This window comes from Hordeum vulgare, chromosome 5H (genome assembly GCF_904849725.1).
Source record: "Hordeum vulgare subsp. vulgare chromosome 5H, MorexV3_pseudomolecules_assembly, whole genome shotgun sequence".
Taxonomy (NCBI): Eukaryota; Viridiplantae; Streptophyta; class Magnoliopsida; order Poales; family Poaceae; genus Hordeum; species Hordeum vulgare.
In genome coordinates this window covers 56,636,103-56,653,169 of record NC_058522.1, presented here as the reverse complement: position 1 = coordinate 56,653,169, position 17,067 = coordinate 56,636,103, and positions in this window count along the sequence as shown.

Sequence of the window (17,067 nt, the reverse complement as noted above, 5' to 3'; positions counted from 1 at the left end):
TGCTTGTATATTTTCTGATCCAAGCTTCCTTGATTCCTGCAACTTAATCCTTATTTTATTTTTGCTTCTCCTAGTTATAAAAAGTCAAAACAGTTCATGCTCCAAGATAGTACTGTATAGTTGAATTCAGTGTAGGAGCTTTGATATGTATATATGGATATGGAATGTATATTAAACTCTGTAATTGTCATTTTCATTCAGAACATTGATCCAAAACATCTATGCTTCCAGTTCACTTGTAAAGATCATTGCTTAGCATTCATGCTACATAGGGCTTGTTCCATGCATCTCATGTACCTATACATTTATAGTCATGCATCTTAATTTTAGTATATTTTTTGTTTGTGTGTATGGCGATTTTTATTTATCTTTTTGAAAACACACTTATATTTCTCTCGCCTATGTGATTTCTCTTTCTTACAATGCCCCTTTCAACTTGTCTAATTAGCCTTTTTCCAATCAAATACTCAATTCGTGATGCATACTTCCATATTTCTTTTTCGTTCTATATCTGTCCTCGGGTCCTATCTTCATTGTTGTTTGAACACCGTGATTCCATGCTTAACAAAATTAGGATGACACGACTGTGAAGGACATTTGCTAGTTTATCTAATTGTTTGCTTCTGTTCTAGTTTATTATTGCTTCAAAATGTCAAATTATATGCTTCGGACATATTGTTGTTCTTCCACACTAGTTCTCCATACATACCTTGCTTATATGCTTCTAATCAAACCTTTTATTGCCTCCCTTGGAATGGTGATTTTCTTCCAGAAATTCAGGGGTGATTTAGATGCGACATTGGAAGAACCACCTCGTCAGAAACAAAATTTACTTATGTTTGAAGCACTACCACATGTACGAGTGACTTCTTCAAGCCGACGGAAGCCGACTGATGTGTTGCTCGTGCGCCAAAATAATGTGTGTCATGAGGATCTATGCCAGATGGAGCGACTTGATGCCCACGTTATCACACCCCGTATAACAGCAAGTAGGAAGCAGGAGCAATGACCAATTATTTGAGCATATATTTAGTTAAATTGTCTATGGAACTATGGAAGCATAATTTTCTGTCCATGTAAGCAAATTGAGCACATTATTATAACAATATTCCCATGAAATGCATCTCTGTTGTGTTTCAAGCATGTATCCTCATGATAGCCGTTCTCTTCTAGAGAAAGATTTTATTGGTTAGAAACAATTGTGCATTCGATGGAAGCAATATTTTGACGTTTCTAAAGTACTCGATGGAAGTTATTACATAGTCAAGTCACTTATTTTGGAACAGAGGGAGTAGATACCAAACATAGATAAGTCACTACAAGAAATATGCTCATATGTGATGTTTTTTAAAATGTCGTTGATGAATTCGTCATAAATCTATGACGATTTCATCCGAGATCGTCGTAAACCGTTTGAGGGGATCAAATCTACATATAAATTACGACGATGTGAGTCAAAACGTCGTAACCGCATAAGATGAGATCGTCATAACTTTTACGACGATTGTAAAAATGTCGTAACATGTTCTAACTATGTTGACATGTCACTCGTGGGTCCATTATATCCCACCTCATCCTAGTTTGTGAAGCAACCTACTATTCTATCATTCCAAAAATTCTTGAAAAATTCTCATAAATACTTTGATCATATATTTCTCAAATATGTGAAAACCCTTCCTTCCATAGTTCAAAAATAATTCAGCAATATTCATTTTCCTATTCTCTTCAGAATAGCACTTTGTGAAGGAAGTGTTATTTCTATTTCTTTGATCACCCTCATATTTTTTGGGCATTCTTTCCTATCCAAATCATTGCCTCATGAAAACTTTCATAACCATTTCCCTAGTAAATCTTTCTCAGCAAATTTCCAAAGTTTGTGTTCAGCTAACAACTTTGTGAAGGAAGTACTAGATAGGAATATCCTGATGAGTTCATTTTTTTCCACATCTTATATGTGCCCAAAAGTAGCTCTCCACAAAATTTTAGCCCCATCTAACAATCCATGTGAGCTCATCATCCAATCTTTGTTTCTGGTAATATTTTCATTTTGTGAAGCAACTACATTTTATATTTTTATATAGTTGATGAAAATTTATCACGGGTTGAAACTCACCATATAACCTCACTCCACCAAAAAATAAAAACTTCCTTAGGCAAAATTGTTTTGCCATTCCAAGATGCACCCTTGTGCACAATATTACTTCATTTGAATAAACCATGGCATGAATTTTAACATAACTTTGGTCATTTAACTTGAAAAGTATGAATCTTTATACATAATATCTCATTTTAGAGAATAGTTTTTTAAAATATTTGGGTCACATGTAATGATATAATGAGATTTTTTTTCATTTTTTAAAATCTTATGCTGTTTTAAAATGCATTTTAAAGGAAACATATCTATGACCAATCAGAATGGAGAACCACCCATCCCACGGATCACTCGAGTGTATCTGATCTGAGCCGTCAAAGCTAACCAGATCCAACGTCTCTCAACAGATCTAAATGCAAACACAAAAAGGAAAAACAAATGCAAACCCTACCAGACCCACTCGTCGTCCCACGGTCTGATCCACCCCTCCCCTCGTCTCCCACATCGCCGCCGGCCGCATCCGTGTCTCCGCTGCCGCATCTGCGTCTCTGCGCCCGCGGCCCCCGCCGCGTCGACCGCGTCCCCGCCCGCTTCCGCCGTGGTGGCCGTTGAGGGCAAGCCCACGGTGTTCGTAGCCGAGAAGCTGGCCGCCGCGGGGCTGCCGTTGGTCCAGGAGTTCGCCATCGACTGCTCCTACGGCCTCTCCCCCGAGGAGCTCCGGGCCAAGATCTCGCTCTGCGATGCGCTCATTGTGCGCTCCGGCACCAAGGTCGGCCGCGATGTCTTCGAGGCCTCCGATGGCCGGCTCCGCGTCATCGGCCGCGTGGGCGTCGGGATCGACAGCGTCGATCTCACCGCCGCCATCGAGCACGGCTGCCTCGTTGTCAACGCGCCGACAGCCAACACCGTCGCTGCCGCCGAGCACGGCATCGCGCTCATGTCCGCCATGGCCCCGAACATCGCCCAGGCCGACACATCCCTCAAGGCTGGTGAGCTTTTTTACTCTTTGATATGAATTCCGCGATGCCTTTTCTCTGTTGTCTCTCATTGTGGACACGCACCTACCACCTCTGTATCGTGCAGACGTGCGGCCATGTCTTGTCTTGTAGATATATTTTTACTTATATGATGTTAATTATTTTCTGAGATGCCGAATCTTGGGAGGATACTTTTTAGGAGAAAGCAATCATCATTGTTTATCCCTTTGATTCGGTGCTTGATCTGAAAGGATACCTCAGGCTAGATGCGTGCAAATGAGGAACTATCGAGCATTAGTACGGAGATCATGTTTACAGCCTCTCTTGTAAACAATATCAAACCAATTGTTTACAAATAGAAGCTACAATACTATGTATTGTGTTCTAGCAGTCATAGTGATCTTGTCCTCGCTTTTACTAATGCATTTCTTTCATGGCAATTTGAGACATCTCGTATGAAATTGCTCGCAGATGTTTGCTTTAAGGGATCATGTTAACCTGTTCAGATAGCGATTTTTCTTTACTACAGTGAGCTTGCATTACATGAGACAGTAATTAGTTAATTTTACTTATGAGCTTAAATAATCATAGGAGCAGATGGAAATCCATGGCATGTATAAGAACCATATCTATGTGAGATACTCGTACTTAATACAAGACTCTGCAAATTTACTCACGCATGCTTTTGTATACTTTGGAAGAAAATTTGATGAAAGTGAAGACAAAATATGTGAAACTGTTACCTCAAAATACTCTGTTCCATACATTGGAAGTTCAGAAAGTAGCCATTTTTTTAGAAGGAAGTATGATGCATCTGGTTTCACACGAAATGCTGTGGTATAATATGTGCCGTGAGCCCGTGAATTTGGATCTTCTGTTAAGTTTTAAAATTGTTTTCCCCCCACTTGCCATTGCAGTGAAAAAGGCAGGTCCAGTTATGGGTTCGCAAGTAGTGCTGGGAAAAGGGCATCAATGGAGGATTTCTACGAGACAAGAGTGGATGATGTTGATGGAGAGACTGTTAGGTTGTTTGGCATATTTGATGGTATGTGATGCCTTGTGCCAGTTTTTCTATATTAATTATTCAGTGTTTTCATATATATCTCTTCGATGGATGGGAAATATATCTAGAAGATGTTCGTTTCGTCAATGAAATTGTTTTGTGCATAGACCAAGATGGTAGTTTTTTGTATCAGTACATCAACTATCAATGACATGCTTCATTTGTTATTGTCCTAGCTAGAGCCTGCAGATTTGTTAACATTTATCTTAGCCAAATGTATTAGTAAATTTTGCTGTGGTGCTGGACACATTACCTTGAAAATAAAATATAAAAATGGGATGAACTGATCCAATCTAAGGGGATACCAATGCTAGCCTACAGCTTAGTAAGTGGGGGATCGTCTGAACTTTAGTATCTTGCTGAGCTATATATGATGTCCTACTGTTATGGGAGAAAACCAGTGCACAATCTTGTATAGCTAGGAAATGGAAATACTCAATCTGGAAAGATAAAATCTTATTCTATTGTGATAAGCTTGGATCCCGGCCATGGCGACCAGAATCGATCTGTTATGGATCATCCCTTGCTCGTCCTCCTTGATTTCTTCTGCTTTGGATCAAATTTAATTATTTTGTACATTTTTGTTTGTTTGCTTGTTTGCATCCTGTCCCGTGTGGTCAAGGAGGACGCCATGGAGGACAAGCCCGATGCCATGTCGGCCTTGCACGCAGCACAGGAGGAGCCCATACATGATGACACCTGATCTCGTATGACCACCATCACCCCTCCCTCCCCCTCTCTCTGTAGTAGGTTCTTCCTCACCTCTCCTCTCCCTCCCAAATCCAACAGATCAAGGTCGCCATCGGAGGAGGATGCCATGGACCTTCCTCCCCCACACTCGGTGTGATGTGCTGCTTCCTGGGACGCGATGAGACCTCCTTGTTATTTAGCAGCACGAGGAGGATTCCATGTCCATGGGTACAATAACAGCTCTCTGTCAGGAAAGTCGAACGCCGGACCTCATGTCGGGCAACAACCTGCAGTGACTTGTGTTTTAGTTAATCATGCATGCTATCCTTTTCATCAGTCTTTTACTTTATCATGCACATATGTGGTTTCAGATTTATCTGCTGCCTGCCATGCTCTTCTATTCATATTCAGTTTGGTTAGACTTGTGGTTCCTACAGTGCTACGTGCTATGTGGTGTAGTTGGTTGTACTAATGAATCTAGAACGAAAACAAAATGTGGTTGCTTTATTTTTTTAGATATATATTATTGTGCTACATATGATCTAAGCTGAGCCGTCTCTGAATCGACTGATGTTCTGGTGTTCCTCCCTTTAAGGAATCTGAATTAGATGGGTATTTCTTTTGGAAGTAGTTTCAGTTTGGGGCTTGTTTGATGTTCCTCCGTTTACTGTGGAGTAAGTGCATCATACACAAACTTTATTCAGCAAAGACGATAAGCTAACAGTAGTAGCTTTAATTTGCACTATGATATTTTGGACCGAATCTGTTTCCTTAAGAGTGTACTGCAATTTTAATAGTACCGTGGCAAAGAGGTACTGTTCTGTCAGGAGATGTAGAACAATGTTTCTTTTCACTTCGATCCTGACTGTGAGCTTTTCTCATGATTGGCTTCTGGATCAGGTTGAGCTTTAGGACCCTGTTGAAAATATTGGGGCTAAATTGGTCAGGCAAGCTGCTGCTAAGACCAATGATTTGGCTGGTGATGGAACTACCACTTTTGTCATCCTTGCTCAAGGGATGATTGCCGAGGGTGTTAAGGTACATCGTATAACATATAAGTGCTCTCATTTAGTTCTGGACATAATGTTTAGTTTTTTTAATTACTTTCTGCAGATTGTAGCTGTCGGTGCTAATCCAGTACAGATTGCCCGTGGTATTTAAAAAACAACCAAAGCACTAGTCGGTGAGCTCCGGAAGATGTCCAAGGAGGTGAGATATCGCTAATCTGCTGTTCCGTTTTGGAAATAAAATCATTTTAAATTCAGTATTATGCCCCCTCTAACCTATGATGTTCTGCACGTCGCCGAGCTGATGTGTTGTTTGCCGTTCGTGTTGCGTGGCCGCTTCGTTTGCTTGCAGTGTGCTCCGATCTGGTGAAGGGCGCCAAGGAGAAGCAGCTCAAGGTCAAGGGCCCCGTCAGGATGCCCACTGAATCCTCGTGTACCTGTAGGACTGATTTTTTTACTGATGTATCAGATCCAGAACTGAATCCAACTATAGCTGCTGTAGGACTAAATTTGTGACATAGATTTTATTGCTGCTGTAGCACATCTAGTATTTTTTTGCTGCTGTAGCTGCTGTAGGTCTGAATCTAAAAGATATATATGCTGAATCCTCCTGTAAGATATCCAGGTTCTTCCCAGGACTGAATTTTTTGCTACTGTAGCTGCTGTATGACTGAATCTACCTGTTCTCAAGAGGATTCATAGGTTGAGGTGGTACATTTTTGCACTGCTGATGTATAGTTTTTTTTGTCTCGTTTACTGATTGTTTGTTGTATGTATTTTTCTATATTAGGTTTCCCTGATCCATAGTTTCTTTATCTAAGGTCCGCAGCAGCATGGGTACTCTACTAGTATTTGATCAATTTACAGTTCAAATAGGTCGTAATTAAAGATGTCATTTCATATAGAGTGTAAGATTAAAATGCCAGTGAGTGTAAGATTAAAATGCCAGTGAGCGGCACGGGTACCTCGTACTCTGTTACTTTTGATCAACACTAACTTTATTTTATGTTCATGCAGGAAATGGACTGATTCCTTTGAAATTCCTATGTTGGAAACAGTCCCTTACTTCACTCAGGTAACTGTATAATCTGTCTCGCTTCTAGGTTTCCAGCACTTGAATCTTTCGTTAGGAGAGTTTGAAGTTGTTGGTATATTATCAACCATTGAATGCTTTTAGTCATCCTCTTCGCTCGAGTAAGAATGCTCAGAACAACTCTTGTCTAATCTCCAGGATAATAAATCATCTTCTTTCATGTTTCCAAAAATACTTGTACTCCATGTTTCACAGTTACATATTCTTGTATATGACAACCTGCAGTGTTAGTTCACACTTCTTTTGTAAATGCTGTTATTTAAATACCTGCATTGTTAGTTCATATCTTATTCTTATTTTTTGCACAGGTGAAGTACAAAGCCAAGTGTGAAGCTATGAAGCATATTAACAAAGAGTAGCATATGTATTGTAATAGTAGGCAGTCTTAGGTATATCTGGGTTGTGATGTAGTGTAAATACTGCAATAGACAAATTTAATGTTGGTTTTGACGAATTTCATTTGCTCCCAAGCCTGTTTGAAATATTTATTCTGAATGTGGTTTGAATATCTATGAAAAGGTAACTTGACAAGGGGACCAAGTTATGATATTTATTTGACAAAATGTGAAATATCTGACGTGTGGGACTAATTTTGAGATCGGCATGACATGTGGGACCAGTACAAAAATAAAATGGCCAAAAAAAATCAATAGAAAGTAAAAGGCCACAAACTGAAATTTGAAAAAGAATACTAAAAGTGGCTGTAAATATGATAAGGCCCAAAAAGAAGCCCAATAAGAAAAAGCCCAAAAAAAATTTAAAACCAGCCCATGTGATCAAATGAAATGGGTTGGGCTGATTTCAACCATGACGTTTTGATCTCGTCGTAATTTTGCCACGTAGGACTGCCACGTAGGACTGGGTTTGATTGCCAACGATGATTTAGGATCGTCGTAAAGGTTACGACAATCCAGGAACCGTCGTAAAAGTTACGACGATTTTGATCAAAACATCGCTGCTGTTCATTTCTGACGCTCCGTTTCCGACGCTTGGTTTTTCGTCGTGAGATCGTCGTAAATTAAAAACCGTGACGATGTAGCGACGAAAAAATAGCGTCGTGTATTAGCATATTCCTTGTAGTGAGTATAAATTTCTATCAAATCACAACATGTCTCCTTTTCCATGGAATCCAATGTACTATTCGATGGAAGCAATTTTCATCGTGGAAGAAAAATATTTAAATAACACATTTAAAGCCAAAGGAAAATTTGAACAAATAGTGGAAATAATAATTGCTTGAGAAGCAAACCTGTATGGAGAACAAGAGCGACGGGCTTAATTTGGGGGCTAATTCCATGCATGCACAATTGAAATTGGAGTGACGTAATTTAAGAAAGCATTATGGAAACAAATCACTATTAATGCATATCCAAACTAACAGCCTGGGCCCTCCTTTATATGCGGGTCTAACTAACAGATCGGAAGCTTAACTTGTTACTAATCCAATGTCCCATAAGTAGTCTGATAAGATGCAAACATCAGTAGTCTGATGCCTAGAGCTGCCCTCTAAGGAAAACACTTGCTATGCATCATAAGTTTTATAACTACAGGAGGTGTGTCAATCTATACCTATTAATAAAAGAAATAGATATTCTCAGTTCGTCATACTATTTTTTTTAAACCTTAAATTTCTGATCATCAACCCGCCGTATTAATTTATTTTTCAAAAATCCATATCTTTTGAACCTTAACTCTAAATTTAATATGTCATATATGAAATTAGATTAGATAAATATATAGAATCTGAATATGATATTATTTAACTTGTTAACCTTTGAAAAAGTGATATATGTGATGAAATCTTAATCAACATCGTATGACTGGTCTTTTTTTCATATCGGTGTCGATCCGAATTGACAATGAACACTTTGGCAAAACTAAGACGAGGAACCAAAAAATGTCTATAACCATGCATGCACACCTTACCAAAATCTCACAAAAAATAGATTTATCATCCTATATCAAGAGGAAGGCGTATTAAGATTGACAACATCCAAACATGTTGTGATGGTATGAACACTAAAGCCACTATAGAAGAGACTAGAAAGAAGGATAAATAAAAAGGCATATGGGATGGCATGTGTTGAAATAAAAGATATGGACCTCTTAAAATCTTGAATCATGCTTATTAGGTTAGGGAGTGTGTTATCTTTTTACCCGTTGCAACGCACGGGCTCATTTGCTAGTTTAATCCTAAAACTTTAAAAGTGCAGATTTCGGTCCCAAATGTTTAAGGCATACATCGCAGGTGCCAAACTCACTGCAGCTGCGTTGACTGGCAGACATATCGTTTGGACCATTGCCACCTTGACCCGATGGACCCATCCAGTAAGCCGGCACAACATACATTTGCAGAAAAGCCCTTAGGAGTGCTTTCATCTCATTCTCAGACCCCAACTCTCTTCCACGAACAAGGTTTGACAGGCCCTGACTAGGACCGTCGACGAACTTGAGGGAAAAACATGAAATTAGTAAACTTCACGGGAGGATTTTCGGGAATTTCATTGGAGAATTTAGGAAGAACAGCTAGGGTTCGCCAGCCAGAACATGGTGGCTTAATGGCCAAGCCCAAATACAATGATAGATGCCTCTCCACATGCGGATCATTAGCTTAAGTCCTATACAAAAACATAAAAGTAAAGACAACGACATGTTCAAAACTATCGTAAAAACAGTAACTTTTAGAAGTGTCTGTTGCATCGCTGGAGGCCGTTCATCTGGAGATTGGAGGCTGACGATGCTTCAGTTAAGCGCGAAGTGGTACGTTGCCCCAGCATCGTAGGATCGAAGGTCGATGGATGAGGCGCAATTTGATGACTGAAATGTTACTACAACAATTCTTCTAGGTGTTGGTACTGATACAGTCCTGACAATTCCCCCTCGCTGAGAACAGACTTGCCCTCAAGGCTGGAAATCTGGGAACACTTTTTGTATGAACGCTGCATCTTCGCATGTAGCTTTTTCAATTGGGAGGTTGGTCCATATAATGTGCCATTGTACCATCGGAATGCTGATGTTTCCCACGACTCGTGGTATCAGTTTTCTTTCAAGTATAGATTCACGTTGTATGAGTATTCTGCTTTTGTCCTGAAGTAAGGGAAGGTTTGGGTTAGGAACTGCATAAAGTCCCAAGTTCTTTTTGAGTTGACTCGCATGGAAAGTGGGGTGCAATTGACAGCCTGCTCGCAGGAGAAGTTTGTAGGCCACCTGGCCAATCTTCTACATAACTCTGAATGGGCCATATTACTTGGAATGCAGTTTGAGATGTCTGTGAATGCTCAGACTAGTGTGTCTGTAGGGATGAAGCTTAACATAAACCATGTCTCCCACTTGAAAGTGTGTGTGAGATCTTTTCTGGTCAGCAAATAATTTCATTCTTTCGTGAGCTTTCACTAGATTTGCTTTGATATATTGGGCAATGGTATCTCTGTCCAGTGCAACTTCTGTTGTTTCATCTTCACCGGGAGGAAGCATAAGTTCACCAATTAAGGGAGGTGGTTTAGCATAGAGTGCTTGGAAAGGTGTCATTTTGAGGGAAGTGTGAAAACTAGTGTTGTACCACCACTCTGCAATGGAAAGACACTTGTGCCATTTCCTGGGTTGTGAAAAAGCCATACACGTCAAGTAGTTTTCAAGGCATTGGTTTACTCTCTCAGTTTGGCCATAAGTCTATGGATGGTAGGATGTGCTCAAGTGTAATTTAACTCCCATTCTATTGAAGAGTTGTTGCCACAGATGACTGGTGAAACTTATGTCTCTGTCACACACAATTACATTTGGAAGACCATGAAGTTTGAAAATGTGGTTAGTAAAAGCTTAAAAATAACACCTAACAGAAATCAACAAAATAAATTGATGCTCCAAGCAAAACTCATATTATGTGACGAATAAAAATATAGCTCTAAGTAAGATTACCAATAGCGTTGGAGACGAAAGAGGGGATGCTTCCGGGGCATCCTCAAGCTTAGGCACTTGACTCTTCCATGAATATTACCTTGGGGGTTCCTTGTGCATCCCCAATCTTAGGTTCTTGTCACTCCTTGTTCTCCTCATATCAGTGTCTCACCCAAAACTTGAAATCTTCAATCACACAAAACTTAATGGAATTTCGTGAGAAGGGTTAGTGTAATAAAGATAGATCATTCACTTAGGTAGTTTCAAGACGAGATTAATAATTGTTATATCCTACCATTCTCATAATTTATATTACTGAATATAAGCTATGGGAACACTAAAATAAGCAAACTATGCATGCAAAGCAGAATCTGTCAAAAGCAGAATAGTCTGTGAAGATCTGTACTATAACCATACTTTCCTATCTCTATAAATTCTGAACAATTAGGAAAAACAGAATAATTTGTATATAAAGTCTGTGTAAAAATTTCACATCATTATCACGCTCCAGTAAAAAATTAAAATTCCTATACTTGAGTCAAAAGTTTCTGTCTTGGTTCGGCATCAATTCTACTCATCTTGTGAGTCATCCCAAAGGCTTTACTTGGCACTTTATTAAAACAAAAGACACAAAATATGATTACTACAGTAGCTTAATCATGTGAACTCATGAAAACATAAGGTAGAAGTGTTGGGTTGTCTCCCAACAAGCGCTTTTCTTTAATGCCTTTTTAGCTAGGCATGATTATTTCAATGATGCTCTTCCAAGCCTAATTCTGATGATGATTTTATTCATACTCTAAAAGATATAAGTGAAGTTCATAGAGCATTCTACAATTAATATAGATCAACAAATATTCAAGCTCAAAATATATAAGTGAAGCACACAAAACATTCTATAAGACCATACTCAAAAGATTTAAGTGAAGCACGAAGAGCATTCTATAGAGCCATACTCAAAAGATTTAAGTGAAGCACAAAGAGCATTCTACAAAGCCATAATCAAAAGATTTAAGTGAAGTGCATGAAGAATTATATAAATCAATGAAGCACTATCTCATACTAGAATGGTGCATAAAAGGAGAATAAAAACACTAAAGACACATATCATGTGAACAAAACAAAAACCGAGGTATACCGATAATTGTTGAAGAACAAAGATGGGATGCCTTCCGGGGCATCCCCAAGCTTAGATGCTTGAGACACCTTGAAATATTTACTTGGGGTGCCTTGGTAACCCCCAATATTGAACTCTTGTCTCTCTATATTCTTCTTTTATAGATACCTCCTCGATCTTCGAACACTTCATTCACACAAAACTTAACAAAACCCTCGTGAGATTCGTTAGTATAATAAAGCAAAATACTACTTTAAGTACTGTTGTGAACTCATTCCAAATTCATATTAGCATTATATCTACTGTATTTAAACTTCACCATCGTTCATACCCCCCGGTACTACCCATAGATTCATCAAAACAAGAGAACAATGCATAGAAAACAGAATCTGTCAAAAACAGAACAGTCTGTAGCAATATGGAAACTTCGTATACTTCTGTAACTCAAACAATTCTAAAAAATTAATAAGGAATAAAAAAATTGCATAGCAGTACTATTTCAAAATTTCAGAAACTTTTGACATTCCAGTAAAAAACCTAAATTCATGCACTACAGCCAAAGTTTCTGTTTTTGTACTGCACACGCCAAACAAGCAATCTAATCATCCTAAAGGCAAATATTGGCACATTATTTTTATAATACAATTGGTATATACAAGGGGATAATTATTTTTTAGAAACTTCCATGAAAAAATCTACATTACTTCCATGAGCACGAACACAAGTGTTCAAGGTCGACCCTCACTTCTCAAATGCACAACCTTCCAATCACTTCTCTTTTTGAAAACTTCTTCGGCATAAGAGGCAAGTAATTATTTTTTTTCATTTTTTATTGTTTCATACACAACTAAATAAATCAAAAAGGAAAAACAAAATCTATTTAGTGAAGAAAGCAAACAAGCACACACGAGAATATCAACCCCATTCTATTGCTCCCCAACAACGGCGCCAGAAAAGAGCTTGATAATCCTCAAGTGTAAGGAATCATCGTAGCAATTTCCAAAGGTGGAAGTGACAAGTATGGAGTGTTGAACCCACAAGGATCTAAAGGTAAGAGCAATATTCTCTCAAGTCCTATCTGCCATTGATACAACTCTACGTACGTCGAACGTTTGCTTCCAACTAGGAACGAGAAATAAAACTACGTTGTGGCTATGAAGAGAATAGCTTTGCATGACATCGGCGAACTAAAATATAAAAATAGGTGCTATTATCATAAAGCTATAATATATTAAAATATATAACAAATAGATAGTGTGGAATAATTATGGGTTAGTGTCCGAAATTGTCCTAGGCAAGTGTTAACAAGATCGATAATCATTATTGCAATTTTATATGAGGGAGAGACATAAGCTAACATACTTTCTCTACTTGGATCATATGCACTTATGATGGGAACTCTAGCAAGCATTCGCAACTACTAAAGATCATTAAGATAAAACCCAACCATAGCATTAAATCATGAAGTCCCCTTTATCCCATACGCAACAACCCACCTACTCGGGTTTATGCTTCTGTCACTCAAGCAATCCACTATAAGCGAATAATGAACATATTGCAACACCCTACAACGGGAATCGATAATGCTTGCGTGACACGGAGAGCACCATAGGACAACACCAATAATAAAGCATGCAACTCAAACCAATCTAGATCATCAATCAACCCATAAGACAAAGGGAATCTACTCAAAACATCATAGGATGGCAACACATCATTGGATCATAATATGTGTCATAAAGCACCATGTTCGGGTAGGGGATTACAGCGGGTGCGGGAGAGTGGACCGCTAAAAGAATATGAGGATGGTGATGAAGAAAGTGATGTTAATGAAGACGATCACCGCGGCGATGGTTCCCTCGGTGGCACTCCAACACCAACAGGAGAGAGGGGGAGAGGTGTGACAGCCCGAGACCGATGTTCCAGAAGATTCCCCATTTATTCTGTTTCCGTCGGGTGTTTATTTTTTATTTGTCGCTTCATCATCGCATCATGCGCATCATCTGCATTGCATCGGCATCTCCGTTGCCGCCAGTTTTAAAACGTGCATCCGTTGTTAGTTGCCGGTTCACGTCGTTGTCCGTTCTGAGCCCGACCGCACACGCACGCGCCCGCGACATCGTCTAAATCTTGTTTTCAAAGTGTGTATAAAACTTTCTTTGTTGGGGTTGAGATTTGACGTGTGGTCTTATTTTAATATAGGTAGGCCGCCTGTCAAATTTCGTCGCGATCGGAGTTCGTCTGGTACCCGAACGGTCGACCGTAGCGGCACCGTATTCGGTTTATCGTCGGACGTTTGTCGGTGTTTTAAAATACGTTGCCGGGCCGCCCGTTTTCCCTCTCGTCTCCGGATAACTATTCTACACGGCCACTTAACCGTTCCCGCGTTCGTAATTATTCGAATCCGACCGTGCGGTTGGATCCAGAACGAAATTCCGGTAAACCTAGCCCCCCTTTTATCTATATATAGACCCCCGTGCATATTTTAGACATCCACCACCCTCTCCACCTCGAAAACCGTGCCTAACCCTAATCCCACCTCTCTCTCCTCCCACCAGCCCCAGCCGCCGCGGGCCCGCAGAGCCCAGATCAGACCCGGGCAGGCCCATCTGCGCGCCACCGCTGTTCGACCGAGCAGCCCCGAGCTCCCTGCTCCCGTGCTGCTTCTCCCACAGTCTCCGTCGCCTCTTCGCCGACCGTCCTCGCCGCCGGAGCACCGCACCACCTCGCCGGCGGCCTTGTGTCCCCTGCCCGTGCCCCGCGCCATCGCCCGCTGCATCTCGGCGCCAGCCGCCGGCTGTGGCCGTCCCGTGCTCGCCGCCCCGCCGGCCGATCTCCTCGCCCCAGCGCTGCCTCGATCCGCCACCACCGGGAACGGAACCCCGGTGGCCGGATCCATCCGCCGCCGCGTGTTCCTCGCCGGACTCCCTCGCCTGTTGCGCTCCTTCGCCGGAGCCCTTCCCAGCCGCCGCCAGGGCTCCCGCACGGGGGGACGAGGCAACAGCCCTGCGTTGACCTGGAGCGCCCTCGCCGCGTGGGCCGATCTGCCCGAGCCGGGCCAGCTGGGGGTGGCCTTCTCCCCGGCTCGGCCCACTCCACCAGCTCCACCAACCGGCCCAAGATCCCCCCAAGGTGAGCCTATCCCCCGCCTAGGGGTATTTTTGCTATAATGCGCCCCTTGCTCGGCCCGTTAGATAATTTAGGTTTTTTTGGAATTATTTAAATTCCACAGAATAGAAGAATATTAAATCGCCCGTAGTTTATTAACCGTAAGTCGGATTGCGACGTGTAGCATATGTTTTTTGTAGAATCTTCCATAGAATTCGAATTTGCAACTTTTATAAATGTTTGAAGTAGTTGCCGTGCCGAATGCATAGTTTTACGTGCTGTCCCAATAGGATCCGTCCCGTATTTATTTTCTCGTGCGTGTCCGGATTGCTCGAATGCCGTAGAAGAAATGTTCATGTTTTAGGAACCCTTTGCCATGTATTTTAGAGTGGTTATTGGTATTTTTGCATGTAGGGTTTATCCGCTAGTTTATTTTTCGCGTATAGGACATTTTCCCGCATATATGTGTGGCGTTGATTTTATTTTACAACCCCTCATGTTATATATGTTTTCGGGGTAGAAAAATACATAGGATTTAACTGTGTATTTAGTTTTGGCTTTAGAGCAAGTTAGTTCGCGCGATATTTTGTCATGTTGCCCTCTTGTCTATTTTGTAGGATTTAGTCTGTGCTTCATTTGAAGGAGTTGTCAACTAGAGAGTTGCCCTTTGATATTTAGTCTAGCCCCTGGTAGTTTTGGTTGCAATAGAAATCCTTGTTTAGGTGTGGTTTGCTTGATCTCAAGTTGCTAGAAAATAGTGCTGATTTGGAGATGCTGAAATATTTCTAAGTCTAGGATCTGTTATATTTTGTTGCTGTCTTTGCATGAGTTTATCTGGTGATCTGTAGTTCTTTTGAGGTTGGTGCAATGGAGTTTGTTGTAGACTTTGGGATTTTCTAGCATGCTGTGAATTTTCATGCCATTTGGAGTTCTGTAGCGGTTGGTTTTGCTGTTATCAATACGCCTTCAGATCGAAAACTGCAGTTCCATAAACTGTTATTTTCACTAAGTCTGAAACTGTGTGTGAGAAGCCATTTTGTGACTTCTTTTCCTAGTGATCCATGCTTCCATGCTTGTTGTTATTAGTTGTATGTTGTAGTGATTCATGCCCTCTACCGCCTCATGCCTTGGTTGAGTATATTGGAGTTGAGTAGCTCATGGTTGTGGGGTGTAGAAAATGCTATGTGGCTGATTTTGGCAGATTGTAGTCATTTCTTGTTTAGCTCGTAGTTTTTGAACCGTAGCTCTGTTTTGATCGTGTCCTATATGAAACCTGCTTAGAATCTTGTGTAGATTCATTTTATCTTGCTGGTTGTATGTTTTGAAGTGCTCGTGACCGTCGTTGCACACATATTGCATTCATGCCATCATATCTTGCGGTGCTTGTATCTTTTGATCCGTAGCTCTGTTGGAGATGTTCTCTATGTGTAAATTGCTTGTAACGACGCGTAGAATCACGTGAACCTATTTTTTTTGTTGTTTAACAACTATTTAAACGTGTTAGTTCAGATCTGGAGAGAATTGTAAATTAACGCATGAGGTCGTCCCGGAGATGCTATATGTCATTTCCGACCTCATTTAAAATGTCTAGATAGGTAGTTCAATTACGCTTCACCTCTTGCCATGTGTAGCCACATTTAATGTTACCGTGTACCTAATCGGAATAGAACTAAATAACTCGTATGTGGAGTTTCGTCAATATGCAACTCGTTGCATATTGAACTTCACTTAATGTGTAGCATTTGGTTGTTGTGAATTGTCATGCCGTGACTTGCATGTATTCAGCCGTTCATGCATCATTTGTGTTGTGCATCGTGTGGTGAATATCTGTGTTGACGCTTGTTTCTGGTTTCCTTCGTCTCGATAGAGTTCCGCAAGCGTGTCAGATTTTGAGGACCCGTTCGACTACAACGGTTCGTCTGCTTCACGGAGTCATTCTTCTTCCAAGCGAGATCTCAAGCAAGATGACCATTTCCCCAGATACCATTACTATCATTGCCATGCTAGTTTTATAGTTTCTGTCGTT